Source organism: Gopherus flavomarginatus, chromosome 8, assembly GCF_025201925.1.
Source record: "Gopherus flavomarginatus isolate rGopFla2 chromosome 8, rGopFla2.mat.asm, whole genome shotgun sequence".
Lineage (NCBI taxonomy): Eukaryota > Metazoa > Chordata > Testudines > Testudinidae > Gopherus > Gopherus flavomarginatus.
The window spans coordinates 52,459,503-52,471,255 of NC_066624.1; positions in this window are offsets into that span (position 1 = coordinate 52,459,503).

Genomic DNA, 11,753 nt, shown 5'->3' on the forward strand with positions numbered 1-11,753 from the left:
CACTCCACCTGATAAAAGATATATTGTAATTGGAAAAGGTTCAGAAAAGAGCAACAAGAATGATTAGGGGTATGGAGCAGCTTTCATATGAAGAGTGATTAACAAGACTGAGACTTTTCAGCTTGGAAAAGAGATGATAGAGGTCTGAAAAACAGTGATTGGGTTGGAGGAAAGTAAATAAGGAACTGTTATTTACTCCTCTAGACACAAGAACTAGAGCTCACCAAATGAAATGAAGAGGCAGCAGGTTTAAACCAAACAAAAGGAAATATTTCTTCACATAACACACAGTCAAACTGTGGGACCTTGGGGCACCTAGGATCGGCCACTGTAAGAAGAGAGGATACTAGGCTAGATGGACCTTTGATCTGACCCAGTGTGGCCATTCTTACATTGTGTTCTTATGAACTAGGGTGTATGAGCACCCAGGGCCCTCTGTGGAGCTGCCCTTCTCCTTCTATGCTCTCATGTTTCATTGACTCCAGCCTTTTTTTCTATTCATCATCAGCATTATTGTAAACAAGATGCCCTCACCAAGAACCAGTGTCCCCTGTCTTGTGTAAATCACTGACCTCTTTCCTCTCTCATCACTGACCGCTCCTCCATGTCCTTGTACCTCTCTCTGTGCCGATGGGACCCTTCTCTCCAGTCCTTCCTCATCAAGCAGCTCAGTGGATGGGAATCTTAGAGTCACCATGGTGCTTTAGGAGCAGAAACCCCCACAGAGCTTTCATGCAATTGGCACTTTGCCCTCACTGCTCAGGACTGAAACTTGTGCAGGGAGACTGGCTGGGCATGAGCAAAGCAGCAGGGGTGAAAGGCAAATGTGGGGAGTGAACCCAGGGCCTGATACATGCAAACCAGGCACTGTACCCGAGCCACACCCTCAAACAGACCTTCTTTGCTGACTGTCACACTCAGAGCTGCCTCTTTCCAATGCATCCAGTGGCTTATAAGCTTCATGGGAAACCCTTTCCCCCCAGTTATTCTCTCGTGCAGGTTGCTGGTTCTTAGGGGGTCACTTTGCAGCAGGGCCAGATTTGATGTGTGGGGCAGAGAGAGTGTAAGCCCTGGACTCAAAGTTAGCTCAAAAAAAAAAAAGAAAAAAAGAAAAAAAATGGCAAGGGAAAAACTGCTGGCTGGGAGCTAAATATGCAGGATAATGGGTTGGGATTCTTCTGTGTTCAGATTTGTTATGGAGCTGGCGGTCTCCCAGATGATGGTCTGTTCCTTCCCTGAAAATGCCGGCTAAACCTCTCCTTTTGAATTTAAAGCTCCATGAAAGGGAAAAAAATAATGAGGAAGAAACCATAAAAGCTATGGATGTATTTGAGAAAGGACTTGGAGCAATAAGAGACCAAGGGAGAGAAAGCAGCACTGTTTCTGCCTGGCTTTGAACCAGGAACCTTTCAATGTGATAACCACTACACTACAGAAACCAGCACCCCTTTTCTAAGGCTTTCTCAGTAACTGCTACGCCAGCTGATTTTCCTTTGAAGAACAGGGAAACAAAGGTCATCACGAACATATGTTTTTTGGATGAGCCAAGAAAAGGGAGTAGCATTGTGCTCCTCAGGTAGGCCCTGTTCATTTCCAGGTCAGAAAGCAAAACTCTTCTGCAAGAATATCCAAAATATTTGGTGCATCTGAGGAAGTGGGTATTCACCCACGAAAGCTCATGCTCTAAAACGTTTGTTATTCTATAAGGTGCCACAGGATTCTTTGCTGCTTTTACAGATCCAGACTAACACAGCTACCCCTCTGATACAAAAAATATTGTTTCACTTCACTTCACTTCAGAAGTACAATTGTGTGGCAATTAAATGATGACTGCAAAGTTTCATAAAAGCAAAGAACGCTAAACACAATAGTGTGGGAAATATGGATGTATCTGAGAAAATGGCTTAGAATGAAGAAAGACAAAAACTGATCGGTCGAGAGAACAGGCACTGTTTCCCCCTGGTTTGGAGCTTCTCTCACAACTACTGGAATAGAAAAGCTAAGCAAATGGGGTTCTATTGTTCCAAAGGAGATTGAAGTGAGGCCATTTTCTCCTGATAGAATTAAATCGTAATGTCAGGAGTGGGATTTGAAACCATGTCTCTATACAGAGACTAGAACACCCAAGAGATAGGAAAAAAGAGTCTTTAAACTAGCACTTTAGACCAATCCACCCGCCTAATGCTAAAAATAACATGACTTATCAACCCTAGTTTTCATTAATATTTGATGAATTCTTTAGGAAGGTCGAGATGGCACATCTCTTTCAACTCCTAGAGACCTTCCACAGCACAGCTGATTTTTAGACACACTCACCTGGACCTAAAGTTACAAGTTTCCTGGAGCTTCATGAGTTCTGCGGTGTTGTAATCTCCCTGCTCGCATTTTAAATGAACAAAAGATGGGTGCTAGCATTCTGAGACAGTAATGGTGAATCTCAAAATCCTGCCCTGGGGGCCAGATAGTTAAGCAACCAGCACCCACAACCTCTACCATGATAGCATCCCATCTGGCAACAGCTCAATAGCTCAGGTGTGAAATCCTCATTTCTTTGTTGTTCTATCACTGTAGTCCCCACTTTCCTATTGCTTGTCTGTATATTCTCTGTCTGGTTCTGTGATTGTTTCTATCTGCTGTATAATTTATTTGTTGGGTGTAAACCAATTAAGGCAGTGGGGTATAATTGGTTAGATAATCATGTTACAGTATGTTAGGGTTGGTTAGTTACATTTCAGTAAAATGATTGGCTAAGGTATAGCTAAGCAGAACTCCAGTTTTACTATATAGATTGCAGTCAATCAGAAAGTAAAGGGGGGAATGGGAATGGGCGTAGGGGAACTGGAATTATGTTTTGCTAAGAAGGGAATAAGAACAAGGACACAGACAAGCCTCTGTGGTGTCAGAGCTGGGAAGGGGGATCCTGAGGAAGGAAATTGGAATCATTGCTTGCTAGAAGTTTACCCCAATAAACATTGAATTGTTTGCACCTTTGAACTTTGGATATTGCTGCTCTTTGGTCATGCAAGAAGCACCAGGGAATGGGAGGGTGATGGAATAAACCCTCTAACTAGTATATTTTTCAGGGTGTAAAAAACCCCAGAGCCAGTATAATTAAGCTGACCTAAGCCATGTTTAGATAGTGCTAAATGAAAGAAAAGATTGTTCTGTCAATGTAGCTATTACAGAGATGAAAAACCCCTCCCCTCACTGTAGCAACTGTCTACTCCACAGTGCTAGAGCAGTATTTTAAGTGTAGAAAGCCTCAGAGACCAGATCTGGCTCCATGGAGGCTCAGGCACTAAGACAACAGTAATGACAATATACTAATGTTTCCATAGCTAGCAGGATTTGAACCTGCGGGAGGAAACCCCAATGGATTTCTAATCCATCATCTTAACCATTTGGCCGCAACTACTTGAGGTACAGATGTTTCCCTACACAAAGTTTCTGTTCTCACAGACTTGTCACTTCAAATTGCTCAGACCAGCTCCCCCAGCACACTCATGGCTGTGCATTAGTGTAAATGTGTCCATGGTGAACAGCAAGAGTTCCTGCCCATTTCCCTTCCAACTGGAGCATGATTAGAGTGTGTTTGTGGATAACGACATTGCTATAGACTGTTGTTCATTCCCCACACTGATAATTCAGACAGTCCCTTTCCTATTCAAATCTCCACCTTATCATTCCAATAGCCGGGGGCAGGATTTCTCTGGGGCACTGAAATGTTTCAGGGGTTGGTGTGTGAGCTCAGCCTTGCATTCCACCCTTGATGTTTCATGGACTAACAGCAGCAGCAGAAAGAAAGAGCCGAGCCAATATCTCACTGGCAGGAATGCAGGTGCCACGTCCCCTCTGTCTGACCATTGCCATTGCAGGAGAGAAGGGTTCACTGGCATCAAATGCCCTGGCTCAGACAAGAGACACGGGGAGATTTTTCTGTTCATGGATCTGTGCAAAGGAAATTGTGTCTCTGTGAAGTTGAGGCGGGAAATGAAATGCCCACATGGTGGCCCCATGCCCTAAGGAATGTGGGTGATGGACTCTGGCTGAGAAATGATTTAACAGGAATTTGTATCAATGTATTGCCCTGATTAAAATCTATGGCTGTAAGGCAGCCACTGTTGTTAGCACTTGAACCTGCATGGAGACACCCTAGTGCAGTGGTGAGCTGGAGCCAGTTCCCACAGGTTCCCAAAAACTGGTTACTAAAATTAGACCTCTGTGGAGAACTGGTTGTTAAAGGGCCAGGAGGTGGACAAAGAACTCCAGTCCGTGAGCTAGACCATCCTGTTGCTCCCAGGATTCCCAGCTGTGGAGGCTGAGGCTTCCCGGGCCTCTCCTCTGCTTCCCCCCAGCTGCAGCGTGGCCAGCTGCCGGCACCAGCTGGGCAGTTCAGCTGAGCTCGAGAGTCGTCCTGCTGCCACTTTTTGAGAGGCCCGGCAAGGTGTGTGGGGGGTCCTGCTGCAAGCTCCAGGGCTGGGCAGAGGGGAGGGGAGGGGAGGGGGCAAGTGGGGCAATTGGCCCAGGCCCTGCAGGGGCCCCTGGCTCCACGAGGATGTCTCTTCCGGACCCTCCACTGCTTCCCCCACCCCAAAGAGCTGCAGCATGGCCAGCAGCTGGGCAGCTCAGCTTACCTCTGGGCTGCCAGCAAGGTAAGGGGACTGCAAGCTCTGGGGCTGTGAGGGGGTGGGGTGGGCAAGTGGGGCAATTTGCTCTGGGCCCCTGGCCCCACGAGGATGTCTCCCCCCCAGACCCCCCACCCCCCAGCAGAGCTGCAGCATGGCCAGCAGCTGGGCAGCTCAGCTGAGCTCCTGAGTTGTCCTGCTGCTTTGAGCTACCGGCAAGGTAAGGGGGGAGGGGGCTGCAAGATCTAGGGTTGCTGGGGGGCAAGTGGGGCAATTTGCCCCAGGCCCTGCAGGGGCTCCCAGCCCCACGGGTATGTCTCCCTCCCCCAACCGCTCCTCCACTCCCCCCCCCTTAAAATCAGAACTTTTGATAGGGAACCGGTTGTTTAGATTTTGGCAGCTGGGTGTCAAGTCCATTGCCTTAACCAGAGGTAGTCGATTACTTTATCAAGATCCAAATTTCTTGGTCAAGATCTAGTCAATGTCTAGATGCCAGAGAATATAGTACACTGATGATAATAAGAAGAATATAGAAAGATTTTGCAGTCACTATGGGCATAACTATGACGATTGTTTTGTGTTTCACTCTTTATATTTGACACCACTACTGCCTTTCCCTTAGTCTTGTAGTCTACCGAGGGTAAAACTAAACATCTCTTCAGATACAAGGGAGTGTTTGTGTTCAGTCCTGTTAGCTACACAGGGGTTTGATGTAGCTGCTTTCAATCCTCCAGCTCTGCCAGGATAAGTAACATTTCAGGGTGTCACTGAACTGAAGGAGAGAGATCATTTTTTGACAGATGACGCCTCCTCTTAAAGGTGTTTGTCTGGCTGGCAGCCCTGGTTCCCTGGTTTCTCCTGAGGGAAGAAAGTTTCTGTGCAAAATACTGAAACTTTTAACAGAGAGGAGGGAAAGGGGATGGCCACATGATGGGGCCAGTGTGTATGACAACATGGTTCTTTTATGTGGGATGACCCTGAACATTGACTGATCTCCGCTCCCTGGGATTTGAAGAGATGTTCAGTTGTGCACTTAGGAACCTATAAGACTAAAGCAATTTTATGGATGGTGACATTATGACTGAAGGGCTTTTTAATGTTGTAGAAATTGTTAAAAACACTAAGCTTAAACTGGAACTGCCTATTATTAAAGGCTGGTTTCTCCACGTCAGTTCCAAAAGCTCTGCCATAAACACCCTGGGTTCTCTCCTGCCTCAGTGGGAACTAGAGGGAATCGTCCCCTGCTGCTCTTGGCTCAAAGCTGATTTTTCTGGGGAGAGGACGTGGAATCGATTTGTTTGCTGTTGAGAAGGGAGCTGGGCCAGTTCTCAGGGAACCAGAACTCCCAGCATCTCCCCAGCCCAACCCAGGCTGCTGCCCTGTCCCAGCCTGTTCCCCTGGGGCCCCTGCATGTTTGACTCTAAAGCAGGCCGGGAGCAGCAGCTGACGCAGAGGACAGCCTGGGCTGGGCAGATCGAAGGAGTTTAACAAGCAAAAAAGGTAAAATGGCAGTGGAGTATTACCTTGGACTCGACGGTATTTCTCCATTGGTCTGTCTGCTTTGGGGTAGGGACAATAACACGTCTTGCTGCATTCGTTATTTCAAAGGGCAATTTAGGATTTTCATTCTCACACACGGTGCACAAAGCAGGACTCAACCTTTGTAAACTAAACAAGTTGCTCACAGATTCTGGCAGCCACAATGAGCATTTGGGTGAGAGCTCAGACATGCCCCTGTCCCAGAGGTAGAGTCTCATCTGTGTCGGGACTGGACCACTGACCTACCCGCTCCTAATTCCCAAACGTTCAGTAACTCTATTATTAGTGCCTGTGAGTGTTATTTAAACCATAAGAAAAACCACACTGGGCTAGACCAAAGGCCCATCTAGCTCTGAATCCCATCTTCTGACAGTAGCCAATAGCAGGTACCCCAACAGCCAGTCAACAAGGCACCACTGGGAGTTGAACCCAGGATCTCCTGTTTACAAAACAGACACTTCAGCCAGCTAAGCCATGGTGCTTATGCATAGCTAAAACCTAGTGTCTGCCCACACCTGACTCCCTGCCATCGTCACCAGGGCCTGACAAGCTTTGTTTGTGTTTGGATTCTGCAAAGCAGAGGAGCAGGTGACGTTTTCCTTACAAGTTGTATGTGAGTGAATCGTTGGCCAGGTCTGCACTACAAAGTTGTTTCAGCAGAATTATATTGCTCAGGTGTGTAAAAAACACACAAGGCTACCTCGGTCGGCAGCTTGTGGCTGGTGCACACACTGCAATGCCACGTCTGGCGACAACACTGCCCTGTTTTGCTGACAAAATAAAACAACTTTGATGAGAGGTCTAGAGCTTTTTGCAGCAAACTTAAAGTGACAGAGAAGATGCTGCTGTTCATTACATCACCATAACTGGCCTCCTCCAGTATCCCACAATGCCCGCCGTGAACTTGCCTTCCCTGCATTCCTGCTACAGAGCCATGGGCCCCTCCCCTTTCATTGCTCTGGGAAGTTCTGACAGCTGAGCCTGCTGCTCAGCTCTGGCAGCCAGGAGCAAATCACTGCAGTGGAATGCTGCTCTCTCCCACACTGCGAACACAGAGCAGACGGCGGGAACTTCCTTACAGTGTGGGCGGGGCCACTGGTATCCGAACTGTGACACGCCCAGGACATCCCTTCCCTCGAGGAGGCTCTTACCTTCTAAACAGGGACGGCTGTTTTCTAGTAAAATCAGGAAAAGGGAAGGAGAAAACTCAAAAGAGGTTCCTCCTGGCGCTCACATAAGTGAACCCAAATACTCTCTCAGTCCTCAAAGAGAGACCTGGAGAAGGAGACTTGCTGAAGCAAAGCCACAGGGGTCTCTGAGGTTTCCCTGGCCCCTCGCTTCTGTCCTGCCTGGCTGATGTCAGCATCTCTCTTTGAGGTCACCACCTCCCCACCACCTTTGACCAATAGTCTGAGGTCCTGCAAAAGCCCTTTGTGATGTCACTGCCACACCCCTCCCTTGCTGTGCTAATGTCCTGCCCCTGCCCAGGCACTTTGGAGGTTTGAGCTACTCCCTGTGGATCACCCCACTCAAAGAGCGTTCGTTCTAGGCAGCAAGCCGGCTAGACAGGAAAACATCAGATGTTGCTCCCAATGCTACACACAGTTTTTCAGAAATTAATCGACTTTATGTCCTGAAGAGACCATTAGAGCATCTAATCTGACCCCTTGCATATCACAGGCCTCCTGTATGACACAATATCTACTTTTGGGGCAAACACATTCCAGAAAGGCATCTAGTCTTCATTAAATGACATCAGGAGATGGCAAATCCACCACTTTCCTTGGTAGCTTGTTCCTGTGATGAATCATCCTTGCTGTTGATTATTTGTGCCTTAAGTGTAATATGAATTTGTCTCTTTTCACATTCCAGCCATTGGGTCTTGTTATGCTTTTCTCTGCTAGATTCAAGAGCCCTTTAATAGCCAATCTCTTCTCTCCATTAAGGCCCTTCAACACTTCAGTGTAGTCACCTTTCAATCATCTTTTGATAAACTAAACAGGTTGAGCTCTTTCAATAGCTCACTAGAAGGCATTTTTCTCCAGCCCTCAGAACATTTTGTGGCACTTTGCAGCCCCAGCTCCAATTTCACAACATGTTTTTCAAATGAGGACACCAAAACTGGAGGCGGTATTCCAATATCAGTCTCACTGATGTCATGTCACCTCCTGTGACGTTATTGACATAATCTGTGACTCTATAGATCACCGTTGCGACCACTGTTCTATATTTGCACCCAATATTGTAGAAAGGTTGTCGTGTAAGGGGTCTATGGAGAGGTTCTGATTGGCTGATTATAATGATGCTATCTCTAGAGGTGTATCATTTTTGTAGTTGACATTATGAATATTGGCTCTATGCTGCCCGTTTTTCAAACTTGTGCTATGCTTCCGAGGAAAATCCCAGCAGGACAAGTTGGTGTCAGTTCTGCCTAACTTGCTTGATAGCTCATTAAGGACCATGAGCTATACAACTGACCCATTGAGAGAAGGCAGATATGCCTTGTGACTTAGCAAGGTATGCAGGGACCTGCCTATGGACAGAACTCTAAGGTTTTTCTATTCCAGGTGCTGGATAGAGTGTCCTTGGGACAAAGAAAACAAAGACCACATGGCAAGAGACTATAAAAGGGTGATGCTTCGTCTCCATCTTGTCTTCAATCCTGCTTCATACCTCTGGAGGGACTTTGCTACAAACTGAAGCTCTCTACAAAGGACTGAATGACCCATCCCAGCTGTGGATGGACTTCAGAGACTTGATTTGAACCTGTAGAGTTTGCAGAGGAAGCTGTGCTGCTCTGTCCACGATGGCCAAGAAACATCAGGTAATTGTTGCCTTCTGTAACTTCCACGGGAGCCCAGCACAGACAATCTGGAGAAAGTGGCAGAAGCTATGCAGCTCCATTCGCCCCAGAGCCCCACAGGAAGAATCTAGAGAAAGTGGAGTCATTCTTCACCTGCGTTCCCAGAAGAGCTGCTAGGACTCCTTCCTTTTCTACTCTCTCCCTCCCAGCAAGAAATCTTATCAAGGACCAGCGATAGGGGAATTGGTGCCCTGGGCAAAACGTGTACTTAGGCACTTCCCCATCACCCCTGGACGATCCCCCTCCCCCTTTACCGCTAGCTCCTGCACTCCCAACCCTTGCGCCTCCTTAACCCCAACTCCTGCCCTCTCCCGTGCCCTAACCCCTACGCTGTATCCCCTTTGCCCTTAACTCCCACACTCCCCTCCTGTGCCACCAGCCATTGCCCCTATCCTGCACCCCCTTCACCCCTAACCCCTGCACCCCCTCCTGCACCCACGTGGGGACACTGACCTGTGTGCATGGAGTAGCTGGCATTGCTGCCCGCTCCTCCCTGGAACGCTGCTCCTACGGGAACCCCTAGGGGCTATGGGGGCGAGAAGCGACATCATCCGAGCTCCCTGCATCCAGGTCACTTTCCTCAGCCAGGCTGCATAATGGGAGGGCAGAGAGCAGCAGCTTCTGATGCTCCCCTCACAGCACAGCCCAGGTGGGGAAAGTGACCAGGACGCATGGAGCACATAGTGTTGCTCCTCGCTCCCCACAACCCTCTATGGGGCCACGGAGGAGCACTGGGGCAGGGGAGAGCAGTGAGCACCTTTGCACTGGCACATGGTGCCCTTTGACCCCCTGGAGCCCTGGGCAGCTGCCGGGGCTCCCCATCCCTAAGGCCGGCCAGGCTCCCCAGCACAAACAGCAGAGAACACAGGGGACTGGCCACACACTGAGCATTGGTAGCCTGGGCGGCTCGTAGTGGAGGCTCGGGGGGTGGGGCTCAGCCTTCCCAAACCTTGCGTCGCCAAGGGGGCAGTGGGGCCCGTGACTAGGGGCCCTGGCCAAATTGGGCCCCCCTGGAAAAGTCTGCACCACATCAGCCCCAGGGTTGGAGGAGCTCCCACTCCCTGCTACGGCCCGGGAGCTGCAGCAGGGGAACAGAGCTTCTCTGGTCTTGGGGCCACAGTGGTGCAGGGGTAAAGGAGTGACAGGGTGCGGCCAGTGGAGGAAGGAGTGGAACAGAGGTGACATAGTGGATGGGGCCATGAGTAAAAGGTGCAGAAGGGGGCAGATCCACAGACAGAAGTAGGGGGGGCATGGTTCTGGTGCTGAGGTCCCTGCACTTATTCTCCCTTTCCCTGGGCTTTGGCATCACCAACCCCTGATTAGCGAGTAGGTGTCAGTGCTCCCCAAAATGTGGGGTGTGACTCCTAGGGGGACACAGAGGAACATTCATGGGGGCACCTCAGGGCCCGAGCCAGCCCCCATGGAGGGAGCAGCACTGAGCCCCACTCTGTCCCAGCTTTTCCTCAACCCCACCCTCAGCCTGGGCCTCTGGCTTGCAGCTCAGCCTTGACCCCCTTCACCCTTGTCTGCACCCCTCTCCACAGCCAGCAACAGCCCCACTCCCAGCCCTGGTTTTCGACTGTGGCTTCTGAGGGGCCACAGACATGGATAAGAGGGCACAGTGTGAAATGTTTGGTGACCACTGGTTTAGGATGATGTCCTCAATCTCTTCTATACAGTGCAATAAAAGCTATTCCGCACCCACTTACCCCTCCATCAGGACTGACTAGGTATGTTCTGCTGCCCTTCACTCATACAGGAAGGATCATAACATTTCATTCCACTCAGTACTAAAGTGATTTGTAACCTGCCACCAGCCAAAACTGATCATTTTGGGGTAGCGGCCCCATCATGCTGCATGCCTAGGCAGAGTAGGTGTGTCTATGCAAACATGGTCTGTTCCTGAAGTCTTTCCCCCAGCTGCTCACTAGATGTGACGGGGGAGCTCATTCAGCCCCTGCTTTCACTTAGTATTTAAAAACTCCATATTGTCCCTATCACTGCCGGCCTTAGATTTCTCCTACTGTCCCTTTTTCAACAGGTCAGATGAGGTAGCTGAGTGGTTAAGGTGATGGACTGCTAATCCGTTATGCTCTGCACACGTGGGTTTGAATCCCATTCTCAGCGGATGCTCTTAGTCTTCACTCCTCCTTTATAGATAACCATCTCCCCTTTGGTATAATGACAAATCAAACAATAATGCTTCTTGCAAACAAAAACCTTCTCAGAAACTCAGACAACCCTTTCTTCTCCCCCTTCCTGGCTTTAAATAAAATGTCTAAATCTCAGATTTCTAAAAAAAAAAATTCTCTAGTTCTGTATTTCTAAGTTTTTATCTCAAAAGGTAACATCCTCATAATCTCCCCCAAACACCCTGGGACCTCCTCAAATTATAAAAATACCCCATTTCTCAGCAAGGCCACGACAGTGACCCACAGCTAGAATGTCTAGGGCAAGCTGTCCTGAAGAAGGCAACTCAAACATTTTCTCCCTGCTTCCCTTGGCAAGGTCTGACTGGGAAAAGAAAATTCCCCAAACTGAAAATTTTCTGCTGAAAAACCAATGCTAGTCTGTTTGAGGACTTTGATTTGAATGTATTATTGTTACTCTCTTCTGATTTATCTCGTTTCAGTCTTGTCCTCCAGATGTGTTTGCAGCTGTTGAGTTGTCGGGGAAAGAGGCCAAGTCATAATGTCTCTACTTCCCTTTCATAGTTTCTTCCAACT